The 14,595-nt window shown below is 39.8% G+C and overlaps 1 long non-coding RNA gene across 1 annotated transcript in view; it reads left to right on the top strand.

Moving 5' to 3' along the window:
- Positions 1 to 14,595, top strand: part of LOC107833525 (uncharacterized) — a 20,685-nt gene extending 6,090 nt beyond the window's left edge. Inside the window, exons 2-3 of the long non-coding RNA XR_001659272.1 lie at positions 5,535 to 5,541; positions 14,585 to 14,595. This is a non-coding gene — a long non-coding RNA (uncharacterized LOC107833525). The remainder of the gene's footprint in view (positions 1 to 5,534; positions 5,542 to 14,584) is intronic.

The raw sequence follows: 14,595 nt of genomic DNA on the forward strand, positions 1-14,595 counted from the left end.
TATTACAGTGAGAATAAAATAAGAGGAAGAAGAGGAAATGAGAGCACAGAGAAATGTGAGAAAATGGAGAGAAAGGAAAAATAAAAGAGAGGGGTCTTCTCTTTCCTTAAATACTCCTGCTGAGATTTTGCTCCCACTGATCAAACCGCAGGAGGAAAGAGGTGAGGGGGCGAATGCAGGAGGAGGAGGACAGAGACAGAGAGCAGAAAAAAGGCAGAGATAGGCTGCCGAACATCGGAAAGGAGAATCAGGAAAGGAACAAGAGGTAGACCGAATGGTGACAGTCATCACATTAGAATAATAAGATCATAGTTGGGGAAAAGTGTGACAGAAGGAACAAAGATTTGACTTCTATGGCCTCTCAACTCCATGGCTGCCCACCTCCTTTTTCAGACCTGTCAAGTCTTGTTTTATCACAGTCGAGTCATAACATCATACCTGTAAGAGCTGCAGAAACACTGACATCAGCCCACATGCACTCAGCTCATGTTGCTGACACTGACAACCGCCATCTTAGTGATCTACAGCATGGAGACAGAGAGGGAAGCACTGCTTAAAAGGGTTCTCTACCCACTGAAGTGTAATCATGTTGTGTGTATCTCTTCTGTGCGTGCGTGCGTGCGTGCGTGCGTGCGTGCGTGCGTGCGTGCGTGCATTCAAGAGAGAGAGAGCTGTTATGGCTGTTCCTAAAAAAAGCCAAAATAAGAGGTAAGCACCCTAGTGAACTCTGCATCATAATCCTTGTGCACCTACACATGCACAGCTTCATACACACAGAGTCACAGGAAGTAAGATAATATGATATCACTGAGAGAACACACATATTTTTAGCCTTGAGCAAAAGGGGAGAAAAAATGAACTTAATGTTAGGTTGTATTAGCTTTGCATGAGTAAGTACATACAAAATGCAAATGCAGAAGCCTTTGCAAACTCACTACTACTTCAGTGTTTATGAGCAAACTGTGAATACTTTCACCAACAAGGAAGTTTATTAACGTCCCCAAAATGTACCACAACATGCCTGTGTATATTCTCAGTCATCCAGGTCATGTCTACTACAACTGACTAAATTGAAAGAAACTGGTCCTTCGCTCAGGTTTTTCTGAAGACGTTTCAATAGATAATCTTTGTCAATTCTGAAGGTTCGCAGTTGAGCAACTTGGAGCATTCCCAGTCGGATATAAATCAATGATCCTGTTGTCCCTCAGCTGGCTCATTTTTGGCTCGTCTTTTGTTTTGATAGGTTTTGATGAGTTGTGTGCTCGGTCACTTCTTGAACAGTTAACCTAACAGATATGTTTTGGACTGAAATAGGAAGCTGGAGTATCTCGGTAAAAAATACAGACAAACAGGGAACACATGCAACTTCTATACACAAAGAGCCCAGGTTGGCAATCAAGATGGTCTGACAATCATTACAGTGTATCTCAGTATCTCATCAGGTGTTAACATTATATTATAATATCTGAATAAAAAACAGTTAACCACAACCAATTATTTAAAAATGTACTTGTCAGTTAGTAGTTGAGTATAATTACACAAGCATCCTGTGCAGCAGAAGAGTAATATTGTTTTTTATCTGGACGATTGCTTGATGATTCCGAGTTTCTGGGTATGGAAGGGATGTAGAAGCAGGTGATAATGTTTGAAGGTGGTAGGGATAAGAGATGGTGGAGTTAGAGATGATGGGTAGAGATGAGAAATTAAATCAGTTTTCAGGTTAGGTTGTCATTGGTTACTAGTTGGCAAAGATTTGTCCAGCTAGTAGCCAATTCCAAAACCAAAGCCTGTAAAGACAATTGCAAAGTTAAAGCATCACCAATGCCATTGTTTCATCTGGTATTATTTGATAAATTATAGTTAAAGAAATTATTGACAACAAAATGCTTTGTGCCTTGTGATCTGACACTGACAGATAACTGCTTGATTTATTTGTGTTTACAGAAGCAAGCTTTTCTTCAAAAAATGTGTGTAGTTTTCTGAGCAAGCATTAACCAAACAGAGATACTGCCAAGTGACATTGTGATGATTTTGTTAAATTACCTATCGGCATTTTGGGTCACTCGGGAATGGATTTAGAATGGATTCATCACTGACAAAATACAAACATCACTTTAACCATGAGTTAAAAACATTCTGAAAGACCAACTTATAACTGTTTGCTTCTCCTTAGCAGATGTTTGAGTGGATGTTGGCTGCATCCACAAACTGGCTTGCAAATGATGCAGAACACATTGACAGATCAAAATTTAATTTATCAACTTTCATCTTGCAATATTATAGTTTTGTAGAAGTGCTTATGGACATAGCTACCTCAAAAGAAGTATTGGTTTTTTAATGTTTTTTAATGACCTGCTCTTTCAATATTTTCCCTGCAAGTTCTCTCATTTCATTAAAGCGCTCCAATTTCAGCTACAATTTAGTCTGCATTTGGGTCCTTTTGTATCACAAAACATAACAGAAATGGAACTGCCCTAGTAATATCTTTTATCCTTATTTTATTTTAAAGGGGCAGTATTATGTAAAATTGACTGAGCTTTACATCATGTTGTGATGCTACTCCCTTAACAAAAACATCCCTTGAGTGTGGGTTTGATTCTTTCATGTGTGTTCGACAAATCTTTTAATCTCCATGGCAACCATTCAGCTGTAGTTCCATTTCTGTTAAGTTTTTGTGGTAGTAAAGGACTCAAATGCAGACCAAACCTGCAGTTTCCAAATGTCCACCTCACAGAGCAGACCTCCCCTGAAGCTACCCTTCAGCTCGTTCAGACTAGCCAGCAGCAATTAGCAAAGATGTGGTCACAAACAAACTCACACAAATATCGACTTAGCCGGGTGTATAGAATCGACCCACCAAGGCAGCTGACAGGGCCTATGTCCCAGCACTGACGAAGCAGCAGCAAGTACTGAGCACATGTAGTCACTTATGATTAGTAAAGCAGATACCACGACGATAGCTAACAGGTGGCACCAACAAGACAAATCATGAACGAATAATAATTCAGAATATCTCAGTTGCTTAGCTTTAAGATCCCATCCAAAAGGCAGAAGGGTGAAGAGAATTTAGTGCTACTGGGGGAAGCAGCCGTCCCACATCATACAACACTGGAAATGAACAGTTTGGCCAGGTAGAGGAAGAGAGATAACCTCTAATTGACATGCAGCCATAACTTTAATACAACAATCATACTGTCACAGCTGCTGCTGAGCTGTGACCACTCACACCTGATAATCATCACCTTGATCCCCAGCTGCTGCTATATAAGGACGGATCTTCCCCCTGCACGGTGTCAGATTGTTGTGAAACCCTCAGCGGTAACACTATCAGGCCTGCTGTAGTGACTTGAGCTAACTGCCCAGGAACTAACCTGTCTGTCTCTTCCTTCTGCCTAGTTGCCTCTCCTGTCCCCGATCCTGACCCCCACCACTGGCTTTGGACCTTCCGGCTTCGACCCCCTGTCTGTCTGACCCTGAGATCTGGAATTGCCACCCTGATTTGGATTCCCTGGTTCTGACCCTGGCCTGCCTGACCAAGAAACAGTTTATTTCCTATTAAACACCAGTTTTTGTATTTACTGTTCAGTCCCTGCGTCCATCAGTTCCTGAACGTGCCACATTAATACTGCTTTTTTGCTAGCTTGTTAGATAAAAATTAAATTAAAATATATTAAAGTTTGTGAAAAATGTGAAAAAGTTCTGTGTTTGAATTCACTTTGTGCAGAGACATACTGTGAATAAAACAGCTTGAACAGCATAGATTACATTTTACCAGTAGTTCATTAAAATAATCTAAACATTCAAGCAGCAGCTCTGAGGTGGCACATAGTTGAAAATGAACCCTAGGCATTATATTCCCTGAAGCTATTTCTGTATTATCCCTTAAGCTTTACATTCTATAGAATGGAATCTTTAGGGCTCAATAAGTGAACAGGTGTCTGATAGTAGAAGAATTCCCAGGGGCTGAAGAGAGAAACATCTAAGATTTAACCTGCAGAGAAATATCCACTTCAAAAGTCAAATCAGACGTATTTCTGACCAAAATCACAGAAACTGAACAAAATTCCTCACTTGTGTTATTTTCTTTTTTCTGTGTCATGATGAAACAAGGCTGGGGGCTCATTTGACCTCACAAGCTAATTAATGTATCACCCTTGAGTTTAATGATCTTAACTAAGACTTTTTTATGTGTCAAGTATAGAGTTAACACATCAAGCTCCTTCATTACCATGGGGCCTCATGACTTTGTATGTCATGCATTAATTCATGCATTTATTCACGCCAAGTCTTGCACATATTGATGCATGAATTACAGATAAGTCACGAACACTTATATTAAAGTGTTGCACTACATTCCGGATCATTTTCATCAGAACATGATAGCCACTGAGAAACCGATCTCTTTCAGTTAGCCTTCCTTCAGACGACGGGCGAGTTTTGAGGTCAGAAGATATTTGAGTTAAGAATGAGGCAAATGTCACAATAATTTACTCTTGCTTATATATTGTGGATTCATGTAGCACAAAAAATGCTTTGTTTTACCACTGGAGATCAACCCCACCAAGTTATTAAAGATGCCAACAATAAAATGAACTCAGGGCTAAACCAAAAGCTTTGAGATATCCACCTTAGTAGTTTACATTCATATAGGGTTAAGTGACTTCTTCCACTCTTGTTGTTGCTGGTAAACAACATATTCATATAGGAGGGCTGTTCTGTCTTTGAAACTGTCGAGCAGGGGGTGGGGGGGAGCGCGACGACACATTCGCGCTTTTAGATAGATTTTTACCCAGAATGCAAATGGATAAAACCGTGAGTGAAACGGTGACTGGGACTGACTAGTATATATTCCATTGAGGGAAAGTTAGTTTCACATCTGCTCAAAAGCCCCCTGGTGGTTGAAGAAAAATCCACATATAAACCAGAAAATACAATATATGAAAAAAAAAACACTGAATGCTCTCTGGTATGAGGAGGCGGGCCGGATCCGGCATTGTTCAGGGGGCCGGACCAAATGACGTGGCGGGCCGGATCCGGCCCGCGGGCCGTAGTTTGGGGACCCCTGGTCCAGAGGGTCTGGACCCTCAGCTTTTGAGAAACTATTGTTTCCTGTAGGTGTGGAGTGTGTTGAAGTTTTAAATTTTACCCAGTTGTTAATGTTAGTCCATGATGTATAATGAGTCAGTTCGATGCTATGAAACTTACCGGATATTGCCTGTGCTATAAACAACCAACCTCCACTGCAAAGAGAGAAGTAGCAAGCTTAGCTAGGCAGCTGTTAATGTTAATTCAATATTAGGAAGCGTGACCAACACAGACTGAATGGCTTCCTTCACTTCCTCTGCTGCCATCGCTAGAACTACAAGCAGACAATGCTAAAGCAGCACAGAAGATCAACGTCATCGTTCACAACTGTTTTCTTCTGTTCGCTGATTGGCCTGGTAGAAAATTTACCATAGAAATCCACTTAATTGGAAGAAAGTCCAGGTGGAGGAGTGAAAAACAATTAGAATTGAATGAAATTGGATAGAAAGGGAATGTGTAGGCTATTGCAGTTTTGGTTAAAAGTAAAGTATACTGTCTTTCTATGTTTTAATAAATTAATATTTATTAAAACATAGAAAGACCACATAATTGTGGTTCTCACCAATTAAAATGATTTAAGTGTGACCGCTTGGGTATAAAACCACAGAACATATTCCACACAACTGTTGTTTATCAAAAACAAGGCAGGTATTTACTACTTTTTTGCTATGCAAATGTAGAAAAGCTTAAGGGGTGTGAATACTTTTGGGAAAAAATTACAAATCATTTTGGCTGTTTAGAAATTAGATCTGAAGTGGGTATTAATTTGTACAAACTGCTGCAGTTGCGGCATGAAAAAGATCTTTCTTTTATCATCAGAGTTGTAACTGAGTAAAGCATTGAAATGTTAAAAAAAAACAAAACAAAAAAAAAACAACAAAAAAGAAAAATATCAGTGTTTAAGGGATAAGAGTAAAAGATGCAGAATTAATCCAGGAAGAACCCTGACTCATTTGATGTGATAGCTGTCTGAAAATATCTGTAAAGTAAGTTTTTATGCCTCTACCCATTCACTTTTGTGATATTTATCAAAGCCTCCAAGACCGGATGACTTCTCTTAGTTACTTTGGAAGCATTTCTGTAACTTCCTCCAGATCTTCCTATGGGATTTGGGTTGATTTGATTCCGGGTGAAGGAACACAGTTTTACTGAGGGTAAACAGCTCAAAGCTATATGACCCTGGCACCTCACGTTCTCTTCAGCACCTCTGACAGGGCACCTCAGGGAAAACAGGGATAAGCTGTTACAAATCCACAAAATACATTTACACTGGATTAACAAATTCCCCAACCTCCTCTGATGTTTGGCGTGGGGAGAGAATATTGTGGGTTTTGGAGAGGAACGGTCGATTGTTGCAGCAGTTGCTGATGGGTCAAGTTTATCACCCTCAAAAATAGTTACAACCAAAGCTCTTCAGTCTGGGAAAGAATGAAAACTTTCTTAAATTTGCATTTGTATTTCCTTTTTGCAAATAAAAACATGACAAATACACTGATAAAAATATTCTTCCCAATCTAAAAAAACTAAGGCAACTATTTGCATAATTTATTTATGTTTATCAAGCACTATAACTTATAACTATGTGGAGCCACTTGACATCACATTTTTGAATGAGTCTGACATCTTTTTTTGAGTGTAATTTCCATTCACTATTTTAACCTATGTCACACTAATTTTGATACAAAATCATAGTATGCAAGTACTTTTTCAGATAGCTATTATTGTAAATGGTGCAACATGCAAATCACAAAACATCTGTTTGTGAAGATTAATGAAGGCGATTATCAGGATCCTACAGAGTTAGATATAAAGTTTAGATTAATATATTCCCCGGTGGTTTGAAAAACAAATATTTCATGTTCTCCACACTTAGGCCTCATCTTCCACATATGTTCATCTAGAAGGCAGAAATCCCCCTAAACATCTAAACCTTGTGTAAGAAGGTTAAGATCCCTTGTGTAAAGTTCTTACACAAGAACTTTAGTACAAGATTGAAAGAAAACTGAAATATCTGGGCAAAATTTTGAGCAGGTATTGAAATCTCAATTGAAGCTGTGTTTAATAGATTTATTTTTTCCAAACAAAGGATGTGTGCTTGGGCTGTACCTGAACAGCCCAAGCAAGTCAATGATTTTGCTTCTCTGTTTGAGTTACCAAAAGAATTTCTAAGTATTCCTTTGAGGCTTCTAAGAGCAAGTCCCAAGGGTCCCTCGTAATAGGGACCTTTTCAGCTCACACCACTCCTGATTTGTCCTCATTTCAAATCAGTTTACCATACCTCCCATGCCAGCTGGACAGCCTTAGTGAGCATTCATGTTCACCAGGTGATCTTGGGCTGCTGCAGCAATAATTTATTCTTTGAGAGTAAGTGGAGCAAAAAAAAAAAAAAAAACTCAAGGCAGTCATATTATCAGCTATTTAAATTTTGACTAACCCACAGCAACAGAAGCCCGTATCAAGGCATATTTAAGTAATTAATGTCTCACGTCTGTCTGTGACTGAAGGAGGTAAATAACTAGTTCTGTTTGAGAAGTTGTTATACATGTATAACAACTTATACATGTATAAGTTGTTATACATGTATAACAACTTATACATGTTGTTATACATGTATAAGTTGTGTATACAACTTATACATGTCCACATGTGACCACACCAATGTGCTGGTGTGGTCAATGCAGCACATTGACCACACCAGAAAGAATGTTGACTCTAAAATTGATTCTGTTTCTGATCAGATCTAGACTATTATTGCCAACCTGACCTCTGTGTTTGACTATTTAATTCATCTGGAAGCTCAGATCTCTCCAGTGCACTGCATAGGGTTGAGCAACTTTGTATTAAAAGATCTGACTTGTAGAGATTGTAATGAGCTAAAGAATATTTAGATAATTTATCAGTACCAGGAGGTAAATTATTTTAGAATAAAATCTAGAAATTCCTTAGATCACTATTTTTTAGTTGCTTTATATGGGGATAGAGGGATTGAGCCGTGTAGATTCACACAATGGTAAAAAGCAAGAAAACTCAGGAATTAGTGGAAAACTACTCAAACGGCCTTCCAACCTGTGAGGAACTTGGTTCTTCTGAAAACATTAAGAAAACTGTTATTAAAGATAACTTCATGGGACATGCTACAAAAGTCAGAACTGTCTTAAATGGAGTCATTTTGCCCCTGGTGGAAAACTACACTACCTAGAAAAAAGCTAGTGTAGCCAGTGGACCAATGGAGCTCATTTTTTACACATTCAACTAGTGGAGGAGCCTCTAGTTGGTTATCCAGATTACAGCAGTAGATTTTATAAGTTTTTTCTGAGTAAGAGTAAAAGTTGCCATTTACTCTTGTCTTATTCTTGTTAACAGCAATCAGTGGCTTGAGAAACTACATTTTAACAAATTGCTAATGAAATTTAAGAAAAGTCAGCTGAAATGTATTACTTGTCATGTATGAATCAAGGCAAAATCAGAGGCACCTTGAAAAAGTCTTAAAGTGTGGCTACAGGGGGTTTCACTAAATAAATACATTTTTAATTAATATCAACAAGTAAATAAATGTTGTAACTCTGTGAAAACAGATACTGTCCTAAAGTTTATAGTGGTTTATTTATGGTGAACTTTTATTGTCTATGCAAGGCGGTTTATCGTTAACCTTCACCATATTTTTCAAACAAACAGTTTTGGTTTAATGCATTCTCATTAAATATTACTAAATTACTAAGAGTATCCTGTTCCCCGTCCAAATCATTAAAATTAGTTGTTCCAATCACTTCCAGTATAAGATCATGATAGCATTTCTCTAGTTCAATAAATATTAGCCTTGCAGCTGTTAGTGATATCGCAACAAATGCAGATGTTGAGGTGTGTAGTGTTCTTCAGTTAGTGGCTACAGACATGCAGGTGTCGCGTGACCTTCAGATTAGCTCAAGAACAGTACATAGAGATACTAATGACACATTTTTCCATGGCAGATCAGCTGCATCCAACCTCACACCACCAAGTGCCAGTGGACTGACGCACTGATGACTTGTTCTCTGGAGAGACAAATCATTCCTCTCCGTCTTGAAATCCAGTGAATAAGACTGTATTTGGCACTTGCCAGAACATTTGCCTAGCTGCATTGTGTCAAGTTTGGTGGAGAGAGGATTATGGAGTTTTTCATAAATTGGGCTTGTTCCCTTTCTTCCAGTAGAATGAACATTTAACATTGCAGCTAACCAAGACATTTTGGGCAATTTCATGCTCTGGTTTGTGTTGGAAAAGTTTGTAATTGACCTCTTTCTGTTCCACCATGACTGTCTGCCTGCCAGAAGATAAAGCAAAGTCTTCAAAGACTGATAGTCCGATCTTCTCATCAAACATCAGGGAATGACCTCACAAATGTTCTCCAAGAAAAACAGTCAGGTATTCCCATTAAAACACTTCTAAACATCATAGATAACCTTTCCAGAATAGTTGATGCTGTTGTAGCTGCAAAGCATGGACAAGTGCCATACTTATATCTTTAAATTAAGAATGTGGTGTCGGGTTCAGCAGTGGAGCGGGGTGGAGCAACCAACCCATGTGCGGAGGCCTCAGTCCGATGACCTTTGTCGCATGTCTTCCCCCTCTCTCACAACCTACTTTCCTGTCTGACCGTTCTCAAATAAAGGTCACTAGAGTCAGAAAAAGACCTTTATAAAAAATGTGATGTTAATACAATGGTCTTATAAAGGCAGGCGATCTAATACTTATGGCAATGTAGAGCATAAATTAAACAAAAATAAAATAACTGAACTTAAAGAATGACAGTCACAAAGATATGTTTCCTATCCCCTTTGTTTCTTGTGTGTGTACGTGTGTGTGTGTGTGTGTGGGGGGGGGGTGTGTGTGTGTGTGTGTGTGTGTGTGTGTGGTTTTGCATTTAATACAGTGTAAGAACAATTTTCTTAAATACTGCGGGGATCCTCTGCTCCTTACGGGTCTCAAAGCCCAGTCCCATAAGAAGAGGTGCTGTTTTTGAGTTAGGGGTTAGGTTTATAAGTTGTGAATTGAGTTTAGTATAGGGTTAAGATTAGAGTTAAGGGTTAGGGTTTGGTTATAGAAATGAATGAAAAATGATTGGAAGTCAATGCTGTTGGAGTTCATTAATTTCTGTGTCTGTGCACCACACAGGTCTGGTAACCAGTTTCCAGACCTGACCTGGATGTGTGTGTGGATAAAAGTTGAATTTTCATCAAATTCATCTTTTGTAGACATGAATAATTTTCACACAAAACATTTTGTAAAACACTGACATTTTTGACACTAAAAACAAAAATGTAATAAAACAAAGTAATGAACAAATTATGATAAATGCTTCTTTTCAAACAAGGAAAAAGAGAGAATAGCTAAACAGGTAAATCTTGTCAGGCAGCACCTATAGCCATGTTAAATGTGTTTAGTTATCTTTACCAATTATAAAAAATCAATAGATTCACACTGTTTAATTTTTCCAATTTCTAAAAAAAAACAATGGAAACATAATGGAAGGGAATGTCAGATTTATACTTTCAGATTGCTTTGACAAATAGAAAACAACCACTTTTTGTGTTCGGTAAAGTGGCGTGCAGAGGCTACATATGACTCGGAGCGCTGCTGTACAGGTCAGCCACTGTTAAAACCTAATAGTTCACAGCGTCACACCAGGTAAAGCCTCCTGAAAATTTTATAATGTGCCAAAACTAAAACTCACTTCAGCTGGAGAATAATCGACAAACAAAGCGGTGCATAAGAGAGGGTCACAAGAAGGATTGTGAAAGTATGTGTGTTAGTCCGTATGTGTAGGTGTGTGTGGAGTGAGGGAGAATAAAATCAAAGAGTTTTCGGGAGTTTTCAGACTATCAGATAGTAGTCGCTCTTGTTTGACTCATCAGCTCCACTTTGACTTTTTGCTGTCCTTCCTATCTGCAAGTCTCCTACACAGCCAACAGCATCTTTCTGTTTTTCTCCACTATATTTCCCCTTCCCCACATTATTAGTCTCTTTGTGCTTCTTTTTCTGTCCCTAAAGCTCAGAGAATTTAGGCCCTTCCCTCTCCCTAGTCTCACCTACATCCTTTCATTCCACTCTCTACTCTTCCTACACATCTCTCATTTTTCCACTCACTCCTCACTTAACCTGCTTCCGGAGCCCCCTCCAAAAAGCACACATACAGTAACTGTATCACTGTGCACAAGCATACAGGATCAAGCCCAAACTCATGTGCAGGCAGCAGCACAGTATCTAATCCTGATGCTTAGGGGAAGGGGGACTCTTGCAATTATTCCTGCTCTTTTTCTGTTCTACCATTAATTTTATTTTTTACCCTCTTCAATCAGTTTTCCCTACATGCTTTAAAGTGTACCTTGCATCCCACTGGTTGACATTGCTTTGGAAGATGCCTCTTTTGAACCTTTCACATCCAGTCCAGGGGTTGTCACTCACTTGCCACAAAAATTGATGCTTGCAAACATTGCCAAACTCTTTCGCTTGCACACCTTCTAATGAGAAGGGGGAAAGCTGGTGTTGTGTTTAGTTGCAGAGGGGCACAGCTCGTCATATTTGTGCAGCTTGTAATTGATTTACACTAAGCACTGCTGCTGCCTTGTGGTCATTAGAGTGAGCTGCAGGCCACCTCTCATGACCATTTGAATCTTTTTTTAAGAGAGGACGACGAATTGCATCACAACCCCCTCATCACACACCACCTCTGCTTCCCGTCTCCATCTATACAACTCATACAACCCCTCCTCTCTGGGTGGGATAAATAGTGCTGGAAGAAACATAACGTGTTGCTATGGTGATCAGCTTGTGAGTATTTTTTTATTTTTTGGTGAAAGATGGGGACATGATGGTACTCAGAGAGCTCTGAGAATCTGCTGTGTGTGTTTGCGTGTGTTTGAGAGAAAGGAGATGGGGAGCTCTTTCCGAGGAGGATGAACAGTCGAGAAAACACATCAGACCTAAAAATAAGAGACAATCCCTCAGACCTTGTTTTTATGCACGCTGCGCACCACTCACCTTCCATGACATGTGTGCACAAAACTCAGAGCGCCAACCAGCACCGTTCTCCAGAGAGCATTTCACCTCTCTTCCTCTTTATTCCAGCACCTCTTCATCCTCCATCTCCTTCCCTGATCTCTGACTGCTCTGTCCCTGTCTAATTCTCTCTCCAGGGACACACCATTAGGAGGCCTGATTGGCCTCTGTGTACGCGCATGTGCTAATGTGCTAATGTGTTAATCTGCATGTGAGTACATAAGCATGCTGTCCTCAATCAATTAGCACAGGCTGCTGCAGCAATTACCATTGCCCATTGTGTTTATGCCGTTTTTGTGGACACATATGCACATAGGAGTTAAGTAGTGCATCACTGAACGGCAGCTGTCTGCCACTGAAGACTCCCTGACGGTCAAACCCATACAGACTCACAATTTTAATGATGGAATACACATTTGCATATGCGTGTGTGTGTGCGTGTGTGTGCATGTGTGTGTCCGCGTGCGTGTGTGTGGGAGGGGGAGGGGTCCATTTTCAAATACTCTTCACTGTGGGTGAGGACCCATTTTTTCTTATGGGACAAAAAACCCAGGTCCCAGAAGAAGAAGAGCTGTTTTAGAGTGAGGTGTTAGACTTAGAACTAAGGTGTGAATTAAGTTTAGTTTGGGTTTGCTATATAAATAAAATTACCTTACCTTTAGGGGAGGGGTGTCCAAAGTCGAGGGCCAGCATCCTGCATGTTTTAGTTCTCTCCCTGGTGGTAGTAACAATCTCCTCAGCAAGTCAATGTTCTGCTTAGGCCTTCTTAATAAGCCATCATTTAATGCAGGTGTGTAAAACCAGGGAGAGAACTAAAACATGCAGGATGCCGGCCCTCAAGGACCAACTTTGGACACCCCTGCTTTAGGGTTAAGCATGTACTGGTAAAGGTTAGGTTTTTGATAGGGTCAGCATTAGGCTCTAGAAATGAATGAATAATACAAAGTCCAAAGAAGATAGAAAGACATACGAGTGTGAGGTGTGTTTGTTTTTACTTGTTTATGTTGCCTCATTAGAACCTCTCCTGGTATAATTAAGACTGAGGGATTATGGAGAATGTCCTGGAGCGGTCAAACATAGCTTCGACCCCAAAAACTATGATTGATCCCATGTCATGATGCTGGATGACTCTGGTGCGAGCAACAACTAAGGGCAACAGGGATAGCACAGTTAACCCTCTGATGTGTAATTGGGTCCTTTTGGACCCGGTGAGGTCATCTTTTTGCAATATCTTTGCAATGAAAAGTTTTCATCACTTCATATTCCAGGTATTCCTCAAGAAACATGTTATTGATATCATGCATTTCAAATTTTTAATTTATCTTTTATACATTTTAAGAAATAGCATGTTATATATCACTACCCCATTCTTCCGTGAGTGGGTTCAAAATGTCCTGCATTCATTTCCTATGGAATTTAATGGGAATCTTTGTTTCTTACCAACTGTGACTGTCAGGACAACATTTTTTGTGAACCAAACACACCGAGACCCAAGTGTCACCCCTGAATAATATTTTACACAGCAAGAACTCTTACATATAAGTATTATCTTTATTTTTTATCTCACAAGTGTGTGTGTGTGTGTAGGTGTGTGTGCATGTGTGTGTGTGTGTGGGGGTGTGCGTGCGTGTGTGTGTGTGTGTGTGAATCATAAGTACTGTGACAGCGTTATTGTCACGAATCAACATATTATCCTTCTTCAAAGTTAGCCAACACTAGTTATCTAACCAACTAGCTAACATTACCACCTATACTTTATTGTGCATGTGTATTATGTGTGTGTCTGACACCGTGGATGAGAAAACCAAAGAGAAAATGTGTTGGATGATATGCAAAACCTGTTTAATGTGTTCAAGGTTTGTTCTTTTCTCATTTCAATAAATAAAATAAAAATTCATAGCTATATAAATAAATGCATAAATAAATAAGCCAGAAAAGAATAGAGTGCCTTCTTTGGGTCGGGGAGGATGTCCTGCCCCAAGTGGGGGAGTTTAAGTATCTCAGGAATGAAGGAAAAATGAAGCAGGAGATCGACAGGCAAATTAGTGAAGCAGGCGCTGTACCGGTCAGTCGTGGTGAAGAGAGAGCTGAGCCAAAAAGCGAAGCTCTTGATTTGCCGGTCAATCTAAGTTCCTACCCTCATCCTCATCTATGGTCAAGAGCTTTGTGTCATGACAAAAGAACGAGGTCACATATACAAGCTGCCGAAATTAGTTTTCCCCATAGGGTGTCTGGGCTCTTCCTTAGAGATAGGGTGAGAAACTCATATCCAGGAGGGACTCAGAGTAGAGCCGCCGTTCCTTCACGTCGAGAGGAGCGTCTGGTTAGGACGCCTCCTGGACGCCTCTCTGGTGAGATTTTCTGAGAATGTCCCACCAGGAAGACCCAGGACATGCTGGAGGGACTATGTTTCTGAGATGACCTGGGAACACCTTGGAATTTCCCATGGAGGAGCTGGAACAAGTAGCTGGGGAG

Source organism: Poecilia formosa, unplaced genomic scaffold (assembly GCF_000485575.1).
Source record: "Poecilia formosa unplaced genomic scaffold, Poecilia_formosa-5.1.2 Scaffold402, whole genome shotgun sequence".
Classification (NCBI taxonomy): Eukaryota; Metazoa; Chordata; class Actinopteri; order Cyprinodontiformes; family Poeciliidae; genus Poecilia; species Poecilia formosa.